The 19,902-nt window shown below is 40.7% G+C and overlaps 1 protein-coding gene across 1 annotated transcript in view; it reads right to left on the bottom strand.

Annotated features, from left to right (window-relative positions):
* Positions 1-19,902, bottom strand: part of DOCK3 (dedicator of cytokinesis 3) — a 4,843,230-nt gene that overhangs the window by 63,253 nt on the left and 4,760,075 nt on the right. The gene's annotated exons all lie outside the window — the stretch shown is intronic.

Below are 19,902 nucleotides of genomic sequence, written 5' to 3' on the forward strand. Positions count from 1 at the left end.
ACAGGGTATATAACAAAAGAAAAAAGTCATCTCCAAAATCAGAAAGAGCAAATCTCATAGTGATGAGAGCTGTCTGATATAAAACAAGAAATTAAGAGGTCTAATAAAGTTCAACAAGGCCAGTTACAAGGTCAGGAAAGCCTCCCAGGTTAAGGATGAACACAAGGCCTTCTTTAGCTATGTTAGGCACCTTAAACGTAATACCTAGCAGTGTGCAGAACTGATAAGTAGCAGAACCTTCACTGACCAGGGTGACATAGCAAGTATTCTGGCTGATAAATTTAGTACTAACTTCACCCTCACTCCCTCCTCACTACCTCCTGTGACATCTCTTCTAACATGTCCTCCACAGCTGTCAAGTAGGTCCTGGAGGTGCTTGGTAAGGCCAGAAACACTGCTTCAATGGACCTCAACAATATCCCTGGTTGTGTCCTAAATAGTGTAAAACATGACCTAGCTAGACCACTTCAGGCACTCTTCAACTACAGCTTGAAAACAGGTTACATATCAGGTGAATGGAGGGCTGCAATGGTCATCCTTTTTATAAGGGTGGACCATAAACTGACCCTGAGAACTACAGACCCATCAGTCTGACAAGTCTAATATGCAAGGCCATGGAATGAATTATCATAGAAATGTTCAACAAGGACATTTGCAAATTACAGATACTGGACCCATCCTAGTTTGGTTTGTTAAGGGAAGGTCTTGCCTACTTAACCTGGTAGACTTCTTTGAGAGGGTCACCATGGCAGTGGATGAGGGGAAAATGGTGAATAATGCCTACCTTGACCTGACCAAGATGTTTGATATAATACCCCACTTAGGTATAGGTTCATAGGTGTGTTCTAGGTTAATGGCTCTGGAGCTTTTACAAGCCTATCCCATAGGATTACCCTGGCATTGTGCTACCCAACCTTAGTTTCTAGTGCCTCTGTTGAGTAGAGCCACTGGAGTGATCTCAGGGGTGATTTTTTTATTTCCCATCCACTCACCAAGATTTCTCTTGAAGTGGGCCAGTGAGGTGCTCTGCTTGACATGTATGGGAAGTCTATTCCATAGCATGGGCAGTTGCTGGGTTATGAACCTGTCCCTCCAGCATGTTCTGTTGATTGTGGTAATGAGGTTGAGGTCTCTGGAGCATGTGGTGTGGAGGGATTGGGATTTTATAGATGTAGCATTTCTAGCAGAGCTGGGTCAGACATGGCTTTGTAAGTCAAGCAGAGATCGCCTCTAAGTAGGCGATATGAGACAGAGAATAGTTGGAGTTTTTTGAGTCTGTCCATATAGGACAAGTGTTTAAGGCCTAGGATCCTCTTTATGAGGTACTTTTGCGGCCTCTCCAGTTGTTGCAGGTGTCTAGTGAGGTACTTTAAACTCTCAGAACTAGGCAAAAATCCCTACATAACTCTTTGGACTGTCAGCTGGCTCACAGACAGACAAAAGAACTTAGGATTGGTGAGACTACCTCTACCAAATGACTGGTCACCAGCAGAGTACCCCAGGGCTCCATGTTGGGCCTGCTTCTGTTTGGCATCTACTTCTCGGAAGTCAAGGCTAATGCCAGAGGACTCTGGCTCTCCAAGTTTGCAGATGACTATAAATTGGGAGCTTTCATAGATTCCCCCTATGACACCATCATCCTACAAGGGTCTAACAACAAAAATGATTGCTGTGAAAGCTATGGATTAATACTAAATGCAAACAAATGATTTACAGTGCCCTTTAGAAATCATCTAACCATGCAGGCTTGAAAAGATTTCAAGCCTGCATAAACTAAAACACTGCTGGTGATTTTCTGCAGTTTTTTTTCCCACCACTTCATTGATTTGCTTTTTAAATCTGGTGATTTTAAGCTGCCCACTCCTACTGTAAATTGAGGTTAATAAGCTCCTTCTTTTCTACACTGCTGTTGATATCTTGAATTATTTGATTTCCTTGAGCTTATATCGAAAAGGAGTATTTTGCCTCTCATTGTCTGTTCTATTGATTTACTTGCTCTGAATTCATTATCTAGCCAACTGTTGGATAAAGTAGTGCAACATTATACTCTAGCAAGCATATGTTTTTACAAGAAGAGGTCAGTGGATTAGTGCCTTTATAAATTCTTTATAATTGAGTGGCTCCTGGCTCATTTATACAAAGTGAAGACTTTTATTGAATAATCACATTTTAATAAGCTGTTTAAAGTACACTGCTGTATCCGTATCTTTAAGTTAGTTTGTGGTAGCATTTTGTATCTTTTAAGTTTGCTTGTGGTAACATTTCATAGTTTCATAGTTTCATAGTTTGGTACTAGGCTATCTGCCCTGGGGCATTTATAAGCCTAGCCATAGTGATGTGGCTTTTGCCACCCCATGTAATGATGCAAAAGTGTACAGTATAGATTTAGAATACTGTGCTTCTGTCTAGTAGTGACACAGTGAAGACCCCCTTACATAATAGAATTAGATTACTGTGCCTCTGTCTAGTAGTGACACAGAGATGACACCTGGGGTAAACCTACGATCTCCCATCCACTCGTCAAGATTTCTCTTGAAGAGAGTCAGTGAGGGGCTCTGCCTAACATGAACTGGGATTCTGTTCCAGAGTATGGGAAGCCTCTGAGTTATGAATCTGTCCCTCCAGCATGTCCTATTCATATTTGTGCTGAGGTTTAAATCTTTAGCTCTCGTGGTTCTGATGGATTTGGATTTTTTGAGGTGGACCATGTCCATCAATTCCTGATTGGACATGGCCTTGTACGTCAGGCACAGATCACCTCTGAGCAGGCGGTATGCTACTGAATAGAGCTGGAGTTTCTTTAGTCTGGCAGCATATGACATATGCTGGAGACCCTTGATCCTCTTGGTGAGGTACTTTTGGGGTCTCTCTAGCTGTTGCAAGTGCCGGGTGAGGTACATACCAAATGGGGCATTGTACTCAATCATGGGCCTGATAAGGGAGGAGTATAGGGGTACAATGACCTCCTTTGATCTGGATGTGAATCCCTTCATGATAAGGTGGGCAAGGTAGAAAGTCTTTCTAACCACTTTGGCAACGTGGGTGTCAAATGAGAGGTCACTATCAACCTGGGTCCCCAGGTCTCTGATTACTTTTTCCGTACTCAGTGGGTTACTGTCTATGTGATAATTTGTGGGTACTTTGTTTTTCCCAAAAGGATGACTATACATTTTTGGCATTTAGTTTAAGGCCATGACTCCGGCACCAGTTGTCCGTTTCAGTGAGGCCTTTCTGTAGGATGTATGTGTCAGCTGGTGTATCGACTATGGTGCCTAGTTTGCAGTCATCTGCGAACTTTGTCAGCCACAACCCTCCCATGTTTGCTTTCACATCTGAGAAATAAATGCCGAACAAGAGGGGTCCCAGGACAGAGCCCTGTGGGACACCACTTGTGACTGGCTTTGAGTCTGACATGGCTCCAGCGATTTTGACTTTATGGGTTCTATCCTTTAGCCAGTTTGCCACCCATCTTGTGACATATGGATTTACATTTAAGCTGTTGAGCTTGTCTATGATGCCAGAGAGGGGTATTGTGTCGAAAGCTTTAGCCAAGTCCAGGTAGGCTGTATGGACTGCTTTGCCCTCGTCAATGGCTCTAGTGACTATTCTGAAAAAGTCAACCAGGTTCAAAAGGCAGGATCTGCCCTTTACAAAGCCGAACTGGGTGGGATCAAGTGTCTGTAAGTCCCTAATGTCTCTGTTTATGAGTTCCATAATGATTCTTTCCATAGCTTTGCAGACCAGGCTGGTTAAGCTTATGGGGCGGTAGTTACCAGGGTCTGTAGAGGTGCCTCCTTTGAGGAGTGGGACTACTGTTGCTGTACGCCAGTGTTCAGGTATATATCCTGTAGTAAGGCTAAGGTTAAATAGCATTTTTATGTGCGGGTTTAGCTCCTCTTGGAGTTCACATAGCACGCAACCCGGGATACTGTCAGGTCCCATTGATGCTGTGTTTTTAGCTTTGCTGAGGGCGGTTCTCACCTGGACATCTGAGATGACAGGGAGGTTACATTCAGCTGGGATAGGTATTTCTTCTTTTGGGGGTGAGGGAGGGGAGAAATTTGCACAGAACCTGTCTGCCAGAATGTTGGCAATATCTGTGGGTTCAGTGTATTTTTTGTCATTGTGAACTAACTCTGAACATATCTGAGGGTTTCCACCCAGGTTTCTAACATAGCTGAAGAAGGCCTTGTGGTTATCTTTAGTGTCCATAGCGATTTTTCTCTCAAAGTTGGCCTTGGATGTTTTGATGAGAGAACGTAGCTTTCTATTAGTGCTGATCAGAGATGCCTTCTCTTTATGGGATTTTGCTCCGTCGTGCAGTAGCTTCCTTCTTTTGTTATACAATTTGTTTATGGCTGGGGTCCACCAGACAGGACGCCTGCCCTTGGTGGAGAGGGTCTTGGTTTTATTTGGGATTGCATGATCCATGCATTCTTGGAGATGTCTGTAGAAAGCATTTGTGAAGGATTCTGCATTGTGGGATGTGGTTTCCACTGGCCCTGTGGGCTTAAAGGATACCATCTCAGTTTTAAGAAGTGTAAAGTTGGCTTTTGAGAAGTTTTTCACTGTAGTCTTTTGTTTTGGGGGTGGAGGTGGGATATGTATATCCAGCGTGATTAGTTTGTGGTCAGATCTCATTAGTGAGGGGTATACTTCCGGTGTGGAGCACTTTGTCCCCATGTTTGTGATGATCAGGTCTAGTATATTATCTCCCCTTGTGGGAGAGGTGACTAGCTGTTCCATTGCATTTGAATTTATGAATTCCAGGAACCTTTGGGCTAGAGTGTTTGGGATAGAATAATGCACCCAGTCTATGTTAGGGTAGTTGTAGTCTCCCAATATGATGGTGTTTGGTGAGACATTCATATCCTCCAATGTCTTCAGGAAGGCTGAGTGGGGTTCCTGAGATTGGGAGGGTGGTCTGTAACATGCTACCAGTTGTATAGCAGTTTTGCCTACGGTTAGTTGCACCTGGATGGTCTCTGATGCTTCATGTGTTGCCACTAACCTGGAGGTGTGGGTGTCCTTGATGAATATGGACACTCCCCGTCCCTTTTTGGTTTGGCCCGAGTTTTGGGGCTGAAAAGCATGATACGAGGTATAGCCTGGTAGTGCTGGGGTGCTCTCAGGAGCCTTGAACCAGGTTTCAGTTACTGCACAGACATCAATGTTCTCCATACTGAGGAGTGCTTTGAGAGCCTGCATCTTGAGATTTAGACTTCTGGCGTTGAGCAGCATTGCCCTTAATTTTTTTCCATTTTTGTTTTCTAAGGAGGTGGGTTTGTCTTTTGAGCCTTGCATAAAAAAGGCACTATGGGGAAGGCAAGAGCCTTAGCCAATATCCGGAAGCCCAGTGGTGACAGATGCAAGCCGTCCCTTGCGAAGCAGCGTGTCTTGTCCAGCATGTCATCCCAAACAGACAGACATTGGATCCCCCTAGAATGACACCAGTATTTGAGCCAATTATTAAAGTTGATCATCTTGTCTTTGTATTGTGGCATCATTCTTGGTGAGGGCAAGATGCTGCTCAGGGTCAGGGTCATACCAGCCTGGGCTACATAATCAGAGAGCTCCTCTATGTCTCTTTTCATGTAGTCCAGGGAGGTACGTCTCAGGTCATTCACGCCGGCATGGACAATGACGGAGTCATATTTGTACTTGCTTTGGAGTGACCTGACTGTGTGTGTTATGTGGCGGATCCTAGCTCTCGATAAGCAGCTCACCATTACCCTCTCCTTGTTCAGCCTGGTAAGCGTTTGGCTATATAATTGCATCTCTCACATGTATTTGTGTTTGTTGGGAGGAGGAGTGGGTTGTCTGTGTACATGAGACAATTGTAGCATTGTCTCAAGATTCCCAGATTAAGCAGCTGAACCGGAGAGGATGCTAGTAATCTACCACTCAACATGCTAGAATATTATAAGGGAGTGCTGTGCCTTTAAGGGAAGTGGGTACTCACAGGGAAGGTGGGTGGATGTAGTGCTTACTTTGGTTAGCGAGTGCTTACTTAGAAGAGAGGTTTTGAGAACAAGTGCTAGGCTTATAATAAAGTGATTAGACTGATTATTATAAGAGTAAAGCTTTCTTAAGGGAAAATTTGAAGAGCAGACTTGGCAGAGCCAGAAAAAGTTTAACCTTGTTTAACCGGCGCTGCGCTATGTGCACAAACACGCAAAGCCGTGCAAACGTGGATTTTAAACAGGGAACTTCAAAAGAGCTAGAAATGGTCCAAAACAACCAATTACTACAAGCTCTTGTGCTGAGATCACTCCTTCAGGGACAGTTAGGCTGCTCAAGGCTCCCCACTTCCACTGGTGAGCAAAGAAACTTCCTTCTATCCAAGTAAGGCAATGGATAACACAGGAACTACACCACAGCCCAGAATACAGTAAAGCCTGTATACTGGTCTAAACTAGTCGAGGAGAGGCGGGAAAACAAGGATATTTTTTTTTTTTTTGTTTTTGAGATAGAAAGCACACAGAAAAGCAGGAAACAGTAATAAATCAGTTACACAGGCTAGCACACTTTAGTGGGCAGCCTCAACAGTTAAATTTAACAAACAAACAAACAAACAAACAACTTTCGACCAATTTTCGACTAAATGAAACTTTAAGTGCAGATAATATATAATGCAACAAACAGTTAAAAAAACAGTTTAAGCTTGTTCAAGGTAAGCAAGAGAAGGTATTTCAGGTAAAAAAACAGCAAAAAAATACTTAAATCAGGAAAGTAGTCACTTTTCTCAGTTCTCTGCTGCTAGGACCACTCTGCAGGACCACGAGGAGCTGTTGCTGAGTAGTATAGCCAGAAAAAAAAACGCTCAGAGGCGGATTTTAAACAGGGAACTTCAAAAGAGCTAGAAATGGTCCAAAACAACCAATTACTACAAGCTCTTGTGCTGAGGTCACTCCTTCAGGGACAGATAGGCTGCTCAAGGCTACTCTGAACATTCCTTTACTCTGTTTATACACTAGGAGGATTGTTTGGAATTTATTTCTTAGGATTCTAGGCAAACTTGGATGGCCTGTAGATGACCAAGTTTGCTGATGATTGCAAATTGGGAGCAATCATTGAGTCCCCTAGCAATGTTAATATACGACAGATGGGGTTAACACAGAAAAATGATTGGTGCCAAAGCCACAGATTAAAGCTAAATTAAAAAAATGCATTATTATTCATTTTGGGAAATCTCACATCCCTGCTAATTACATTATAGACAGCAACCCCTAACTGTAGACCCAGTGGTATATCAGCCAGGTATTGAGGTTGATAGCAATCTGAACTTTGACTACAATGTATCCACAGTAGTAAGGAAATCCTTCTGTGTGGCACATTTTCTAAGCAAAAGCATCATATCTAGATCTAAGGATGTTATATGTCCATTATACTCGGCCCTCATCAGACCAATAATTGAATACAATGCTCCCTTTTGCATGTACCACACCAGATACCTGCAACAACTGGAGAGACCACAAAGGTTTCTTACTAAGACATTACAGAGTACACAAAACAAGTCTTATGCAGAAAGACTGAAAGCCCTGTCACTGTATTCTGTCTTGCACAGTGTACTAAGGGGTGACCTGTGCCTGACTTAAAGGGCAGTCTCTGACTCAGCCCTGCTGGAAATGCTACATATTTGTAAATCAAACTGCAGTAGAGTCTCTCACTCCAGGGATTTAACCTAACCTCTGACATGAACAGCTCATGCTGGACAGACAGATACATCTCCCAGAGACTGCCACTTCTTATAGGTTCATATGTGTTTACTAGGCTAATGACCACAAGGGCCTTTTTAAGCCTTCATGCATCCTGAATCTCTGACAAGTTCTGACACCTTTGATAAGTGTAAGGATGGGCCTGAGAGATGAATCATTTACAGGTTACCTTTTTGCATTAGAGACATAGGTGCCAAACCAGGGATGAATTTCTGATTTCAGATCTAATTGTCCAAGCTGCACTTGAATTGGGTTAGGTAGGAACTCTGCTTCACATGGATGGGGAGCTTGTTCCATAGATGGGTAGTCTCTGGGATACATACCTATCTGTTCAGCAGGTCCTATTTATAGCACAGGCGAGGTTTAAGTCTTTAGAATGGGTAATTCTGGTACGTTTTTGTGAATATGCAGGAGGTCCATCAGAGTGGGGCCTGACAATGCCCTATATGCCAGGCATAGATCACCTGTCAAAAGCCTGTAGGAGACAGAATACAGGGATAGGTCCTTGAGGGGGTTAGCACAGGACATATTACTTATGCCCTCTATTCTTTTAGTGAGAAACCTCTGTGGACGTTCCAGTTGTTGGATATGCCTGGTTAGGTAAATACCAAAGGGGGCATTGTACTCCATGATAGGTCTGATGAATGCTGAATACAGTGGAACAATGATTTCATTGGACTTAGATGCCATACCTTTGTTTATAAGTTATGCAACATAGAAGGATTTCCTCATCACTATAGAAACGTGATGATCAAAGGGCTTGATTACTATCTGTGTGTATCCATAAGTCCCTGACTACTGGGTCAACTCTAAGGGGTGTGTTGTCAATATCATAGCTACCAAGGATGGATGACTTCCCAAAGTATGCTATTATGCATTTCTTGGCATTTAGTTTTAGTCCATGGCTCTGACACCAGTTGTTTGTCTGTGTCAGCCTCTCCTGGAGAACATTTGTGTCAGTATGAGATTCAATGACATCTCCTAATTTGCAATCCTCTGCAAATTTAGTCAGCCAGAGACCACTGACATTGGCCTTGAATTCTGAGAAGTAAATTCAAAATAGGAGCAGTCTAAGGACTAATCCCTGGGGGACTTCACTTGTGACTGGCCTCTTTGTAGAGGTGGACTCCCCAATTCTAACTTCCTGGGTCCTATCTGTGAGCCAGGTGGCTATCCACCGGCTGTCCTATGGGTTTGTACCTAACCTCCTGAGTTTGTCAACAATGCTTGAGTGGGATATTGTGTCAAATGCCTTGGCCAGGTCAAGGTAGGCAGTTTGAATTATTTTGCCTTTATTCATTGCTTTGGTGACCTTCTTAAAGAAGTCCTCCAAGTTGAGTAGGAATGATCTGCCCTTGACGAAACCAAACTGGGTTGGGTCCAGTGTTTGGAGGTTTACTATATCTCTATTGATCATCTCCATGATAATTCTTTCCATGGGTTTACATACAAGACTAGTGAGAATTATGGGTCTGTAGTTTCCATGGTCTGCAGATGGCCCACCTTTTTGCAGAGGGATGAATGTTGCCTTTCTCTATTCATGAGGCATGAAGCCTGTTTGGAGGTTACAGTTAAATTGTAATTCCAGAGGCCCTGATAGGTCATGTTTCATGCTATTTTGAAGGCATCATGGGATATTGTCTTTGCCCATTGATGCAGTGTTCTTGATCTTAGAGAGAGCATTAAGGACCTGTGCCCTAGTGATAGTAGGGGGAGTTATATTTGACGATATTTCCTGAGGGAAGGTTGAGCGGGGAGAGGAGTAAAGTTGGAGCTGAATTTATCAACCAGGAGGTTTGCTATATGTTCTGGCTGGGTATAGATGGCTCCATTCACAATGACCTCTGCACACAATTGTGCATTTCCTTTGAGGTTGCGAACATAGCTAAAGAATGCTTTGTGGTTGTCCTTGGCCTGGGAGGTCAAAATTACCTCAAATTTGGCTTTGGCAGACTATTTGTCCTCTGAGTTGTTTGTTTAGTTTGATGAGAGTGCTTTTATCCTGCTGGGTGCTGCACCTCCTAATTTTTGCCATGATTTTCTTCCTCCTGTTATACATCGATTGATTTTGTGATTTCACCAGGATGGCTTGTTTTTTGAGTTAGTTCTGTAATTCTTCCTAGTGGGTACAGCTGCAGTTAACAGTTATTAACATGCTTGTACAGGGTTTCTGTGAAGAGTTCTGTGTTCTCAGGGTTTATAGGGGCTTGAAATTTTGCCAGGTTCTCACTTAATAGCAGGAGGTTAGCCTAAGAATATTTCCTGAATATTCCCAGTTTAGCTGAGGGTCCAAGTTTTATTTTTACTTCAAAGGAGACCATTTTGTGGTCTGACCTTAAAAGGGAAGGCATTACAGTAGGGGGTGTGCAGCACTCTCCCATATTAGTGAGGACCATATCCAGTATGGTTGCACCCCTAGTTGATGTATTGGCTATCTGGTCCAGGGAGTTTGTGTTTACAAAATTCAGGAATTTCTGTGCATGTAGGTTTGATGTCGTATAGGATTCCCAGTTAATAGTGGAGTAATTAAAGTCATCCATGAATACGGTATTGGGTTGGATGGTTAGTGTTTCTAATAAGTTTAAATATATGGTATCAGTTTCTTGGGTCATATAGGGGACCTATAGCTTACAAGGAAGTGGGATTGGATTTTACCTATGGTGATTTGAACATGGAGCAGCTCAAGTGCATTGTCCTGTTTGACCAGCCTTGAAGTATATTTATTTTTGATGTAAATAGAGACCCCCTCCACCTTTAGTCCCTGCCTGTGAAGTAGCTGGTCTAAATGTGAGGAAGGCATTATAACCTTGCACTGTGGGTGTGCTGTCCGCAGCTTTAAACCACTTCGCAGAGACCACACAGACGTCAGCATTCTCTAGGGTAAAGAGAGCTTCCAGGGAGTGGAGTTTTTTGTTTAGGCTCCTAGCATTGAGCAGTAATACCTTTAGATTTTCTTGGTTTTAATTTGCTATGTTTGAAGTACTTTCAGTTTGGCATTGCCTAAAAAAGGCACTATGGGAGAAGACAATGTTTTAGCTAATATTCAAAAGTCTAGAGGGGAGAAGTTTAGACCATTCCTGGCAAAGTAGCATGGTCTGTTGACCATCTCCTTCCATGCTGACAAATATTGCACCCCCTTAGAATGACACCAGAAACTAAGCCAATTATTAAAGTCAGTCATCTTTTGTTCATATTGTGGCATCATCCTTGGAGAAGGTAAAATGCTGCTCAATGTTAGGCTCATACCAGCCTGAGGCACATATTTCAAGAGCTCTATGATGTCTCTCTTTATATAGTCTAGGGAGGTATGCCTCATGTCATTTACTCCCACACAGACTATGACTGAGTCATATTGGTAATTGTGGTCCAATGACCTGAGTGCATGCGTAATGTGGTGGATCCTAGCCCCTGATAAGCAATTGACCGTAACTTGCTCTTTACTCATCCTGTTGAGAGGGACATCAGTGTGTCTCACGATGGAGTCTCCAGTAACTAGAATGCTGGATTGTGTGGTGACTTGCCTTATGGGCTTGGAGGTAGAGGCTCCATGAGATGTAGCTCTATGTATTGATGTGGGTGCTGTTTTGAAAGAGTGCTTTTGGGGCTGCTGAGGGTATTTTGTATGTGTACTTTGCCTAAGATGCCTTTGTGGTTTAGGAAGATTACATGTAAGTGCCTCAGTATATGTGGGTCTATATGTCTGCTTTGAATTGTGCGTGATGGGTGCAGCATGTGTACTATTGACAACCTTATTCACATTAGGAGTACTTTTATGTGAGAGCTTTGCCTCCATTAATGTTGTGTAAATATATCTCTCACATACCATATCAGTTTGTTTGATAATTGTCAGGAAATATGAGGCAATTTCTACATTGCCTCGGGATGCCTATATCCACCATGCTGGTACAGAGACAGTAGGAAAGTTCATATCCATGGCAACAGACCCTTTTTTATTAATTAGACTGTTGGAGTGAGAATATCAGTCACCGTCAAGAGTATTCGGTTTGCAACTATGTGAACAGTGCTTGTCACTGCAAACTTGTTGTCCTGTGTGCAACTAGATATTGGAGAAATTTCAATTGTGGTTTTACAGGAAAAATGCCACTCAAGGTGTCTGAGTCTGCACACAGCAGTGTCAGACACTTCAAGGAAAACTAATACGTAGACCCTGAAAATTTAAGTATTAGGCAGATATTCTGAAGTTAGAAACAAATCAAGCAGTACGTACTTAAAATAAAGAATTAGCTTGTCAAGAATGATGAAAAGAGGGGAGTTGCATGAATGGCTACTGCTTGGCTACTACTAATGCTCGTCTCACCACAGCTTCACATTGTTGGGATACAATACTCCTTTGCTTCTTCACTCACCAGAAGCAAAATGTTAGCACCAATCCCAAGAAGAGAAGTAGGCCACAGCCTGTTTGGTGATACACAGTCTTGTCCCAGATGATGCAAAGGTCTGTAAACTTGTAGCCTTTTTTTTGGTAGATGCCTCAAATAGCAACCAGACCAGTCAGGTACGTTAAGCACAGACACTCACTCTCCAACCAGAAACAGTCAGGATTAATGCACTCTGCTCCTACTCACCAGGATCAGAATATAAGCACAGATTCTAAGCTGTCACCTATAAAGCAGTTATTAAGCTTTCTGGTGATCAGCAGTCTCCAGGAAATAATGTCCCTGTATTCCTTCTCCCACCAGGAGAAAACAGAAGCACTAATCCCAAGATGACTACTGAGAGGCAGAATGTGGGCTCATGCAAAAATTGGTGGTCTTGCAATAGATGCTTAAAGGTAAGATGAAAAAACGGTTTATCCTAAATGCTGCAGTGTACAATTATCAATTGGGGCAACTAGGGATAAATATGGCTAGGCTTCTAAGGGCTCTAGGGCTATTAGCCTAGAAACCTCCTATGAACTTAGAAGCCTATGAGTTGCTTTACGGATAAAACACCTCTTAAGAGTTGATATGACAATTAGAGAACATATGTAAACAGCAATTTGGCATTTGGCTAACACATAGCCAAGATAGCAAATAAATCATTGCATGCTGAGCAGAACATAAGCAAGGGTGTGGCATCCAGGTCCAAGGAAGTAACGATATCAGTCTATTCAGCCGTTATCAGGCCCATCATTAAGTACAATGCCCCCTTTGGCATGTATCCAACTATCCAACCAGGCACATAAAACATTTGGAATACCCTCAAAGGTTTGCCAAAGTTCTTTTTTTTTTTTTTTTTTTTTTTTTACTAAAATATGAGCACTGTACCACTCTGTGCAGGCAGGGTATAAACTCTAGTAACTGTTTGCCAAATGTATAGCAATGTTTGATACACTTTTTAAAGTTAAAACATATAAATTGTAGTAAGTGTATGCTACATCTGTAGCAAGCGGTTTACTACACTTTACAAGAATTTTTTTTTAAATAATAAAATGTGTTGAAGGAGGGTTGGGGCAGGGCACAGAAATGGGACCTGAAAGCCTGGGGCAGGAGGAAGCAGGGGTGTCATACATGTAGTGGGAACATCCTTTTTTTTTTTTCTTGCTCTTCAATTGAAAATTTGACAGGGCCACTGGTTCATGTGGTTCATGGTTTCATGGTACCAGCACACCCAATGAAGTTAACATGAGCACTCGTATATTCAAATGTGGCTGGTGCAATCAGTGCCCTTATTTAAATATTCAAGAAAAGGGTAATATTATTCCCAGATTAGAAAGGTGGAGAGGGATTGTAATACTTTGGGGTTGTTTATATGGCCTGTTGCAGTATATGTCATTCATTTAACAGAGGTAAATATAATGAAATCTTTGAAGAAAAACATTTACCAGCATCTGTAAAGTATTAGAAGAGGTTGGTGACAAAAGTGAATTAGCTTGATACTTATCAATTTGTAAGGATATTCATGTATTTTTATTATACCGAAGATAGTTACAATTCCATGGGGGGGAAGTGGAATTTGTGTGCAGAAAATTATATTACTATGGCAATTAAGGTCAATGCCACTGTTGCCCCAGGACTTAATGAAAGTGTGTTTATAAGAAGGGGACTTAAGTAAAAGTTGGTAAAGTTTTAAACTATTTTTTTCACTGTTTCATTAATAAATGTTTTCAAAGTATATGAACTGAATGACATTTATGAGTTGATTTGTTTTGTACAAAATTACTGATTTTAGTGTTCATGTGATTGCATCACATACCTATGTTGGAAGTATATGAAACGAGTTTATGTTTTAACCCAGCTTAGTTCTTGAGAAGAAAGCATTATTTGACAAAAGCAATAAACCAGACTGTGTATGTTTTTATTTACTTATTAAGCAGGTTAAATATATTAGCCTGATTATAAGGCTGGTCCTTGTACTTTATTGAGGGCTTTTTTTTCATTCAAGCCAGCCTTCAGTCTTACTATTGCTGTAATCTGATCCTGCTGCTCTATTGTACACAGTGAGTAATTTTTACCACTTTTGAAGCCCTAATCCTTTTGTTACTATATATACTATATATCATTCATCCTATTGGTACTACATATATATATATATATATACAGTACCAAACTCTGTATTACTCTTAAATTAGACTGTATTACAGAATTTCTTCCTGAAGGTTCAAGCTATCATTACATTGGTGTTAGCACATCTTCGCGTCACCATCTCCTCCAGAACACACTTCATCTATCCAAAACATCCTGGTTGCCTACTGACTAAACTGGTTCACTATATAATTCTGCCCTTGGTAATTTGATCCATCAGGCAAACATGGTAGCCCACTCTATTGCTATGTCTTCAGATGTCAACTTCATTTGCACTTGGCATTCTGAGACAACACAGGAACTGCCTAATCTTCACTAAGAAACAACTACTACTGTATCAGAGTGATGTGATTTGTGAATAGTGCAACTATCCATATAACCTGGAGGCCACCGTTTCACTTACTCCGAAGTTTGGTAAGTAGCATATAAACTCGACCATATTTCCAAAAGGTCATACTAAACCAACATACAGTGAGGCTGCATTTAAAAAAACACTCCCCAAGCTTCCAGGAATCAAGGGAAGAGTGAGGTGCCTCAAGCCGTGATCAACTAACACAACTCCACAACATTCACACAACATAGTGAATCAGGAGTTACAGACTGTAAACCTTTCACTACTACTAACTCTGTGCATCCAAGCAGAAATTTTCCAGTAAATAGTGACTCAATTACCAGGGATAGTGAAGCTAGACTCACTTTGATGGACAAAGACAAGGTGACACTTGCCTACCTTTCTGGTGTCAAGATCCAGAGCCTTAGCAAGAGTGGGGTAACAGCTGAGACTTCCCCAAACACAAGCAGTTAAGGGTTGTAATCAACACATTTGGTATAAGCACCAGTTGGCTTCTGATCTGTCCTTGTGGTAGTCTTTGTCTGTAGCAGTGAAAGAATTCAAGCAGCCATGTCTATTGATCGTGAATACAGATGCTTAAATGAATCCCATGTGTTTCTGAACTACAGTGAAGAGATCTTTGCTGTAATATAGATTTTAGCAAATCTCACTGCTACATCTTCAGAACACCATCAAGGAGCTTTGGTAAACTGCATCAAGGAGCTTCTTACAGCAGACTGCAAATGTTCTTTCTTTTCTTTTTTTTTTTTTTTTTGCTTTCACTCTGGCAGGTGGTTTGCCAAATACCTGGTTGCCCAGGTTGTCTGACAGCTTAGCTGTAGCTCAAACAGGATCCTTGCCATCATGAAAGCCCCAGAGTTACTCCAAAAGGGCAAATATGACTAAGATCCTTTGGGAATTTATGTAGGTGTGAATGACCTGAAGGATGTGCAGAGAGACATATTGGAACTTGCTATCCATAGGTTAATTGCTGGTAATACTCTGGCCCTGAGTGACATTCTAACTTCATACTGAATAAGGACTAGATACAAAGAGAAGATATTTGGCTTTAACATGTGATATCATTCTCCTCATACTGAATGAAACCCAGATACAAAGAAAAGATACCTGACTTTAACAACTAACTGGCTAAGTCACTACAGTCATTCTACGGAGATGCAAAATGTGTCAGCTTGTGATGATACCACTTGACAGCCCAACTTGCTTTGCTAAAGATGACCTGCACCTTTTGTTTCATGGATTTTGCATACTGGTCAAAGCACAGGCTGGCCCCACAATGCCTTTTTAAGGCAAACTCCACCTTTAGGACATTTCAATATAACAATAAAGCTTACATAAAATTCCAGTCTTGACTACATCAAGGTTACTCTGTTCAGTGCCAGAAGTTTTAATAATAAATAGCCGTATCTGAAGAGTCTCCAGTGACTTTAATACATCCATACATGTGTTGTGAGATATAACCAGATTCAGTGTAAAGGCTGCACTCCTTCACCTCCTAATACACATTCAGACCTAGTAGAAATAGAGGGAAGTATCAGTACTTGCAGAGACCTGTTATCATTAGACAGACTCCCCATAACTGACAAACAGATTCACTAAACTTAAAATTAAACTAAATAAGAAAATTATCAATTCACATACTTCTTCAGGGGGCGCATGAAGGATTTCTAAATGTGCCTACTGAACTTCCAATAAATAAAAATTCAGTTTTTATGAATTAATTCAACTATCCTTCTGAAGCACATATATTACAAAGGTTTGCTGTCACCAAAGACTTCTAGACTTAGTAAATCTTAACTGTTGTACAGATAATTAACCAGCCAAATAGTGATCACATATTCTTGACCTTATCATACTTACTTTCACTATTTACATAGCATCTTTATCTCTGGTCATTTCTGATCACAAATCAATAACTATTTCCTTTGGGACATTTAACCCCACCACAATAAACACCTCTGAAATCAAAACTATTCAAACCATATGATAAGATCTCAAAATTCAACTGTAAGCTTTCCAGCCCCCACATAACCTCAGCTACCTCTTATTTAAATGGAAACTACTCTCTTCAAGTAAAAGGTATTTACACCAAGTGGTCCCAATCACAATCAAATATATTAGGAAACATGAAAAGTGACCACTGTGTTGGAACACCATCATTAATATAATGTATATAAAAAGCTGACAAAGGCCTATGCCAGCATTAATAAACTACATAATTAAAGAAAAAAGCTAAGGCATATGATAAACCATAATCTGTACAAATTTAAGACTATCAATATCATCTGCAAAATCTGAAAGTGTCCATATGAATGACCAAAGTGGAAAACAAATTAAGATTAGCATCTGAAGACAAGGATAATCATAAATCCGTTTTTAACAACATCAGACAATTAAGAAATAGCACAGTTATGCTCTGAATTAATTTATAATGGTACTACCCACTCCATCCCTAAAGATATAATTAATAAACTTGGATATAGTTTAGTACCAGCTTCACAGCAGAAAGTCACTAAATATCTGTGAATTCCTGAGTCGCTTCTCTCCCCCAAGATTATTACAGAACATGTCTTAAATGTGCACTCTACAGCAAAAAAATACCACCTCAGCGGGCTGTGACAATATAATAGCTTGGTTAATCAACAGTGAACATTTCTGAATCTCTTCTGAAGCTGATCAGCTTAAGCATAATCACAGGGAATGTTCCTGAAGTATGAATACTTATGCTACCCCATCAAGGGGGGCCTGACTCGGATACCCGGAGCTACAAACTCATCAGTCTAACAAGCTTAGTTTACAAAATCATGTAATGTACTTTTTTCGTTCCATTTTGATCTCATGTTTACAGCCCTGGTCCCCAATACCCAATACCCATGCTGGGTATAACAGCTACTCTCCAACCCTTTCAGACGTAGTCCATTTTTGCTGGGGCTGGTTGTGGATCCTGATGGTGTCCTGGGGGGCTCAGCTCATCTGTGTTTCCATCTGGGGATTTTTTTTTTTTTTTTTATTTATGACCTACCCACTCCCTCTCCCCATGCTTATTAAATGTGTCTGAGGGCAACTCCCCACTTTGGATCACACCTCACCTTAGGGAACACCTAACCCTTCCCTGCTGGTCTGTCAGTCATGTGAGCCACTAATTGAACCAGGGTCATCTGTGCTGTAGTCAGGGCTTTATCTCTCAACTCCACCAGAGCAGCTGTATGGAATATATTTTAGCTGATTTCACAAACTCCAATATAAAAAAAAAATCTTACTGCTCTAGGTTCAGAACCATACCTAGCTCATCTGGTACCCTGAGCAGACTCCCAAACTGTCTTCAAACTGGCACCCATGTCAACTTAAAGATGAGGTGCAAAACTGAAGGGTAATAAACAAATAAATAAATAAATACATAAAAACTTTTCTCCTCCTGCAACTGTAGTAAGCTGCTTGCTAAAATTGTGCCAAGCAGCTTTCTACAGTAACAGATACTTACCTAATGCTAAGCACTTCAGTGTATATATATATATATATATATATATATATAATATATATATATATATATATATATATATATATATATATATATATATATATATATATATATATATATATATATATATATATATATATATATATATATATATATATATATATATATATATATATACACACACACACACACACACACACACACACACACACACACACACACACACACACACACACACACACACACACACATATATATATATATATATATATATATATATATATATATATATATATAAATATATATATATATGTATACATACGTGGGTTCCCTTCAGAATCCTGAACTACTGAAATCCTGAATTTCAGTAACCCGAGACCAGAAAGGCGAAAGTGCAGAATACAGAAACCCTACAGGCGCGAAATTCAAAATCCCGAAGTTTGGAGATTTTGAATTAGCGGTTCTGGTGTTGTGGTGTGTGAGTGGATGGTTGGAGATGTAGGTAAATATTTGTGTTTTACGGGTTTTGGGTAGGGGCTTTAGTGTGTGTCCGTGTGTTTTGTTAGTGTGATGTGTGTGTGTGAGGGGAATGTAGCTTGTGTAGTGGTGTTTTTGTGTGTTTGTCTGTGTAGTGCGACCTCGGAGTTAGTGTATTTAAGTATGGGGGTGTGGGGGGGGGTCTTGCCCCCCTGCTTGTATGTCGGGTAGGTGTTTGTGTATGTGTAGGGAGGTGTATGTTTGTGTCTGTGTGTGCGGTATGTTTTGTATAGAAGTTGCGATTTTAAATTTTGCGCTTCTGAGGTTTCGGCTTATGGATTTTCGGCTTTTTGGTCTTGAGATACTGAAATCTGAGATTTCAGTATTTCGAGATTATGAAGTGAATCTGTATATATATATATATATATATATATATATATATATATATATATATATATATATATATATATATATATATATTTCTAAAGCCACTCACACACATACTCAAAATAGAAAAGCAAAGCTTTACACTCGTAATTGGTTAACAAAATTAAGGCTCAGTTTACAAAGAGTTCATAAAACATTTTTACAAAAAGTGTGAAAAAATGAAGAACGGAGAACACAGCATAATGCAGAATTAGGCTGGTATTTGTGCAGTGTATGTGTATATGTATCCTTTGATAAGCTGTCAAACTGGTTCTCTCTGCCTTATTCCTCCATTTGTAAGGACAGGCTCAGAGTCCCCCAACCATGAATCGGATAAAGCGAAAGTCAAAGAGTGAATGAAAGAATGAATGGACTGCAGTAGTTTAAACATGTTGAGGTATAAAAAATAAAAAAAAAACATCTGTCACACAGTAAGAGTTATTGTGATTTCATTCTCAAGAAGTCTGCTCTCCATCCTAGCCTTCTTTCTGCTCAACATAGCTTCAAAGCACAGATGAGCCTCCACGCTTGTCAAATAACTACTCACTAAAGTGAAGAATAGCAAGAACCCCTCCTCAAAACAGAAGTCAAATTTAAATGTTACTAATTCTGATTCTGTGGCAATTTACACTATTAGATTGTCCTGGGCAGTAGATGAGCCTGGCTTCTGAAAGTAAAATACAAAAAAAAAAAAAAAATCAGTGAGTGATTTAATGGGACAAGCATCTACATGCTATTAAATAGTTTTTGACCTGCAGCCAATTCAAAGCGAGTGGGAAAGCAGGTTTTGCGGTGCTTACCATGTGGCAGGGTGCGGGGTGGGATCGGTGGGGCGATGACAGTCCCCCCTATTTGAGATGAGAGGAACGGCATTGCCTCTCTCGTTCCACTGTCCAGACTCCAGCTGCTAGGAGCAGCAGGCACAGC

This window comes from Protopterus annectens, chromosome 7.part0 (assembly GCF_019279795.1).
Source record: "Protopterus annectens isolate FY-2018-M chromosome 7.part0, PAN1.0, whole genome shotgun sequence".
Classification (NCBI taxonomy): domain Eukaryota; kingdom Metazoa; phylum Chordata; order Ceratodontiformes; family Protopteridae; genus Protopterus; species Protopterus annectens.